This window comes from Rhinopithecus bieti, unplaced genomic scaffold (genome assembly GCF_001698545.2).
Source record: "Rhinopithecus bieti isolate Rb0 unplaced genomic scaffold, ASM169854v2 scaffold_1306, whole genome shotgun sequence".
Classification (NCBI taxonomy): Eukaryota; Metazoa; Chordata; class Mammalia; order Primates; family Cercopithecidae; genus Rhinopithecus; species Rhinopithecus bieti.
Window position 1 is genome coordinate 807,264 of NW_016803658.1, and position 7,157 is coordinate 814,420.

The window sequence follows — 7,157 nt, forward strand, 5'->3', positions numbered from 1 at the left end:
CCGTGTTAGCCAGGATGGTCTCGATCTCCTGACCTCGTGATCCGCCCGTCTCGGCGGTAATGACTTTAAAAAATTATTAATAAAGTCTTTAGATGAAAAATCAAGCAATTCTCTAAATTTATTCTTGTAGCTGTTTAATATGATTTATTGTAAGTTCTTTACCTTCCTGGTGGAATATTAATTAGTGCACACGCACACTTATGTCATTAATATTTTTTCAAGTCACTTAAAATATACTGCCTCTCCAACCTTGTGATCCGTTCCTAAGACGAGTGACAAATTGCAATTGCTGCTGGCACAAACCTAAAAGGAAATTGTAAAAATTACTACATGTGCTTAGGATTAATCAGTGATGTGAGAAACATAGTGAAAAAGAAACAATTACCTTTTTAGAGCTTTGACAATAGGCTCTGACTCAGACTGTTTTGTCCTGACCTTTCTATTTGAACCTGTGTCTAGGGTAAGTAACCACTACTTCCTCATTTGTAAAATAAATTTTCATTCTCTTTTTTAAAAGATTTGTTTTCAGAGAAGTTTAAGTTCACAGAACAATTGAGAAGAAGGTGTAGAGTTTCCATCTACTCCCTGCCCCACACATGCATAGCCTCCCACATTTTCAGCACCCCTACCAATGTGATACACTCGATAAACCACATTGATACATCATTATGTAAACCAAAAATAAAATTCCAATCCCCTGCCCCCAACCATCTGAATGGGCCCCTCCTCTCAGCCAAGGGCGTTCCAAAGTTAGCCTAGAAAACTAGTTTCAGACCATGATGGGAAAGGGGAGCCACAGGGCCCATTATACCCACCTCCTTGTTGGAATTACTGATGGAGCAGACTCTTTTAGTCTGATAAGAAACATTTACAATCCATTTTCTCTGAAGCCTGCTACCGGAGGCTTCATCTACATGATAAAACCTTGGTCTCCACAAACCCATATTATAATCCAGATATATCTTTCTATTGATAATAACACTTTCAGTCAATTGCTAGTCAGAAAATCTTTGAATCTGCTTATGACTTGGAAGCCACTCTTCCAGTCATCCTGCATTTCTGGACTAAACTCATGTACATATTACATGTATTGATTGATGGTTCATGTCTCCCTAAAATGTATAAAACCAAAATGTTTGCTGACCACCTTGAGGACACGTCATTAGGGCCTCCTGAGGCTGTGTCATGGTAGTGTAATTAAGCTTCACAAAACAAACTTTCTAAATTGATGGAGACCTGTCTCAGATACTTTTGGATTCACAATTATCACCCAAAGTCCATAGTTTATATTAGAGTTTACACTTTATATTGCACATCCTAGGGGTTGGACAAAGGAAAATGACACATATCCTCAATTGTAGCATCATACAGAGTATTTTCATTACCCTAAAAATCCTGTGTGCTCTACTCATTCATCCATGCCCCCCATGACTCTGACAAGTATTGATATTTTTATTGTCTTGTCTTTATAGTTTTAACTTTCCCAGAATGTCACATAGTTGGAATCATACAGTATGTATTTTTGTTAGATTGACTGCTTTCACTTCATATGCATTTAAAGTTCTTCCATGTCTTTTCATGGCTTTCCATAACTAAATAGCTTATTTTTATTTTTGTTTTATTTTATTTGAATTAATTTTTGTTTTCTTTTGAAATGGAGTCTCACTCTGTCACCAGGCTGGAGTGCAATGATGCTATCTTAGCTCGCTGCAACCTCCACCTCCCAGGTTCAAGTGATTTTCCTGCCTCAGCCTCCCAAGTAACTGGGACTACAGGCTAGTGCCACCTATAGTCCAGCTACTTTTTATATTTTTAGTAGAGACAGGGTTTCACCATGTTGGCCAGGATGGTCTCGATCTTTTGACCTCCTGATCAGCCCACCTCAGCCTCCCAAAGTGCTGAAATTACAGGCGTGAGCCACTGCACCCGGCCTTCCCCTTTAACGTTGAATGATATTCCCTTGTCTGAATATTCCAAATGTATTTATCCATTTACCTACTGAAGAACATCTTGGTTGTTGGCAAGTTTGGGCAGTTATTAATAGAGATGCTTTAAACACCTGTGTCCACGTTTTTGTGTAAACATAAGTTTTCAGCTCTTTTGGGTAAATACCAAGGTGCATGATTGCTGAATAATATAATAAGAGTATATTTAGTTTTGTGAGAGATTGCCAAACTGTTTTCCAAAGTGGTTGTGCCATTTTGCAATCCCACCAGCAATGAATGTGAATTCCTGTTGCTCCACATCCTCACCAGCATTTGATATGTTTTGGCATTTAGCCATTCTAATAGATGTATAGTGGCATCTCATTGTTGTTTTAATTTGCATTTCCTGGATGACATATGATATGAATCATCTTTGCATGTTTATTTCCTTCAGCATATCTCCTTTGGTGAGATGTCTGTTAAGGTCTTGGCCCATAAAATGTATTTTCTTGGTACTAGTCTTATAGATATTACTTTTCGCATAGATATTTCCTAAGGAGTCACTAGATTGCTATTAAAATAAAAATAAATTTGTGGAAATTTCAGGAGAGGAGTTTCATGCAATTATCACAAACATTCTGAATCATACTGTATTTGTTACATGCAATATGAGGAGCAAATCAGGTATTATATTTACAGTAGTAGAATTCTTCCTGATTTTTGAAAGTGGAAAACCATTTCTACATTAAATCAATGTTGTAATATTTTATAAGTAGTGAACATCTACAGGTAATTTTCAAAAAACATGTTTCGGGACTAGTAGCCAAAGAAATTACTATTAAATATGTATTTCTAATGAAAACATGTCTTTATAAATAAAATACTCAAAGTGCAATGTAGTTCTGGAGTCCAGAGCTGTTTTTGGCACATCATAAGGGTTCAATAAATATTTGTATAATTAAATGAATTTTACAGATCCTGAAAATGCTATGTATAGTAAACAAAAAATAATATCCTTGTTAGACTAAATGCTTACTTTTCACCCATATCACATTGAAGAGTAAGGTCTTCCAGAAAGCTATCATATCTATAGAACTACTATGATTCCTTTATTTATTACTAGGCATCAAAATAATATAACTGTACATAGCAAGACAGTAATTAAGTGTCAAAGATGAAATCATATTTCTTCAAACTAAAAACTTTACTTGAAATTTTTAAAAGTCTAAAAATGAATAAAACTAAAACACAAGTTTTAAAATTCAGGATGCCCACTAAGGAAATCTGTTTTTTTTTTAAAGTCTGACCACAAATAAGGCATTTTCTATTTTTATTGCTTTTTATGCAGTAAGATAAAAGCTTGAGGCAAGGATTAGATCTAAGGTCATATTTACCCCAATGCCAAAGTAACTTTTGAGCTAAAATTTTATATGACATCCTGCTACCCAATTTATTCCAATGGATTTTTTGGATAACTAATATGTAAGAATGCTATTTAAGCATACCCAATACATTTTTGTCTGCTAGTAACATTCTTCAATATTAGATGTGTGATTTATTTTTGCCAAAGAGACCCAAAGGATTGCAGTGAAACAAGGATAATTTAGATATTATTAACTATTTTCAAAGTAGAAAAGTATTTTTTATACAACACTCACTATTATTTATCTTTAGGTACCTTAGTACTTATTTATATCCCTATCTCAGGAAAGGAGAAAAATAGAGAAAGGAGGTAAAATTAAAAGAAATAATTATGACTAATTGCTTGAAAATGATGAAACATTAGGAGGGAAGACTGAAAACAGTTCTGAAGCAAGAACTCTTGGGGAGTCTGAATTTTAGCCAAAGATGATAAATTATATGAATCCTCTGATAGATCAGCCCTTTGCATAATATTATTTTTACCACTGGCTCTCTCTCTGTAGTCATCGGAAGAGATGACTTGGTCCAGATTTGAAGACAGCGGAGGTAGTGAAGGAGTATTGCTATTTGAGTTTCTCACGATGACAGTTTATATTTAAGAATAAATTGTGCAGTTAAAATTTTCTAACATTGAGAATTTCTGGTTCAGTTTCAGTGTTAGACTACTTGTTTTCAACAGGAAACACTATACAGTGGTCTTTCCAGAATGGGATATGTTTCAAGGCCCTCAATAGATGTCTGAAACCTCAGGTAGTACTAAACTCTATATATACTATGTCTTGTCCTGTACATATATATGATAAAGTTTAATTTAGGAGGGCAGAGCAAGATGGCTGAATAGAAGCCTCCACTGATAGTTTCCCCTGCAGGAACATCAATATTTAACAACTAACTACACACACACAAAAGCACTGTCATAAGAACCAAAAAATCCGGTAAGCAATCTAGTACCTGGTTGTAACTTCATATCGTTGAAAGAGGCACTGAAGAGGGTAGGAAACACAGATTGAATCACTGATGTCACTCCTCCCCACTTCCCTTGGCAGTGGCCATGTAATGCAGAGAGAAAAACTGTGTACTTGGTGGAGAAACAGCACAATGCCTGGGAGACTTGGCATTGAACTCAGTACTGTACTGCCCTGTCACAGCAGAAAGCAAAGCCATGCTAGGCTCATTTGGCATCCACCCATGAAGAGAACATTTGAATCAGCCCTAATGAGAGTGGAATTGCCCATTCCAGTGGCTGGAACTTGAGTTTCGGCAAGCAACACCACCAGGTGCTAAAATCCTTTGGGGTCCTAGGTGTACTTGAAAGGCAGCCTAGAACACAGGGACTGCGATTCCTAGGCAAGTCCTAGTGCTGGGCTGGGCTTAGAGCCAGTGGACTAGGCTGGCCTATGACCTAGGGAGACACCAGCTGGGGCAGCTAAGGGAGTGTTTGCCTCACCCTCTCCCAACTCCAGGCAGTGAAGCTCTCCTTCTGCTTGAGGGGAGGAGAGAGAAAAGTAAAGAGGACTTTGTCTTGCATCTTGGATACCAGCTCAGCCACAGAATAGGGCTAGCTCATCCCTGGCTGTAGCTTTTGGACAACATTTCTAGACAAACCCTGAGCCATAAGGGAATCTGCTGACTTGAAGGGAAGGACATTTGTCCAGCAGGATTCATCACTTGCTGACTAGAGAGTACATAGGCCCTGAATAACCAACAGCGTTATTGGATGATACCCCAGTAGTACACTGTGGGCATTGGGTGAGCTTCTGAGAAATGCTGCCTTTAGGTGAGACTCAGCACGTTCCCAACTGTAGTGACTATAGTGAAAGAATCCTTCTGTTTGAGAAAAGCAAAGAGAAAAGTGAAGGGGACTTTTTGTCTTGCACCTTAGGTACCAGCTCAGCCACAGTAAGGTCCAGCACAAAGTGAGTGCTTGGGGTTCCTGAGTCTAGTCCTAGGCTCTTGGACAGCATTTCTGGACCTGCTCTGGACCAGATGGGAGCCAACTGCCCTGAAGCATGAGTCCAGGCCTAGCAGCAGTACCACAAGCTGACTGAAGATGCCTCAGGGTTTAAGTCAACATTGGTGGTAGCCTTGCAGAATTCCCCATGGGCCAGTCATGGTGCTGGCCACTGGGAAAGGCTCCTGTTGCTGTGGAAAGGTGAAAGAAGAGTGGGATGGACTTTGTCTTGTCATTTGAGGGCCAGTTTAGCTGCAGTAGAATAGAACACCAGATAGATTTCTAAGGTTTTTGACTGCAATCCCTGGTTCCAAGATGGCATCTCTGGACCCTCCTGGGGCCTGGGTGAACTCACCACCTAGAAGGGAAAGTCGCAAACCTGGATGACTTCCCCACCTGCTGATTGTGGAGCCCTAGGGCTTTGAATAAATATAAGTGGTAGCCAGGTAGCAGTTATAGCAAGCCTTGGGTAAGACCCAGTGCTGTACAGGCTTGGATAAGACCCAGTGCAGTCTCAGTGGTGGAAGCCAAAGAGATACTTGCATCACTCCACCTGTAGTTTCAGGAAGCTCGGCACAGAGAGAGAGAGAGAGATTCCATTTGTTTGGGGAAAATTAAGGGACAAAACAAGAGCTGCTGCCTGATAATCCAGAGAATTCTTCTGAATCTTATGCAAGAATACCAAGGCGGTACCTCTATGAGTCTGCAAGAACCCCAGTGTTACTGAATTTAAGGCTCAAGTGCCTTTAGATACCTGGAAAGCTTTCCTAAGAGGAATGGGCACAAACAAGTTGAGACTGCAAAAACCACAATAAATGCCTAGTTCTTCAAGGTTCAGACACTGACAAACATCCACAAGCATTAAGACCATGCAGGAAAACATGACTTTACCAAAAGAACTAGATAAAGTACCAGGGACCAACCTGGGACAAATGGAGATATGTGACCTTTCAGACAGAGAATTGAAATTAGCTTTTTGTTTTGTTTTGTTTTTTTAGGCAACTCAAAGAAATCCAAGATAATACAGAGAAGGAATTCAGAAGTCTATCACATAAATGTAACAAGGAGATTGAAATAATTTAAAAGAAGAATCAAGCAGAAATCATAGAGTTAAAATATGTAATTTACCTGAAAGAATGCATCAGAGTCTCTTAATAGTAGATTTGATCAGGCAGAAGGAAAAATTAGTGAGCCTGAAGACAGGCTATTTGAAAATACAGTCAAAGGAGACAAAAAAGAATATAAAACAATGATGCATGCCTACAAGATCTAGAAAACAGCCTCAAAAGGGCAAATTCAAATTACTGGTCTTAAAGAAGAGGTAGAGAAGGAGATAAGGGTACAGAGTTTATTCAAAGGGATATTATCATGGATCTTCCCAAACCTAGAGAAAAACATCAGTATTCAAATACAAGAAGGTTATAGAATACCCAAGACTTAAGCCAAAGAAAATTACCTTCAGGCATTAAATAATAATATTCCCCAAAGTCAAAGATAAAGAAAGGATCCTAAAAACAGCCACAGAAATAAAACAAATAACATACAATGTAGTGCCAATATGGTTGGCAGCAGAGTTTTTAGAGGAAACCTTCAACGGTTAACTAGGAAAAAGTGGCATGACATATTTAAAATGTTTACAGAAAACACTTTTACCCTCAAATACTACATACAAATATATCCTTCAAGCATGAAGGAAAGAACAAAGGCAAACAAAAGTTGAGGCATTTCAACACCAGATACCTGCCCTACAAGATACGCTAAAAGGAATTATGCACTTTGAAAGAAAAGGACATTAATGAGCAAGAAGAAATTATCTGAAGGTACAAAACTCACTGGTAATAGCTAGCACACAGAAAAAC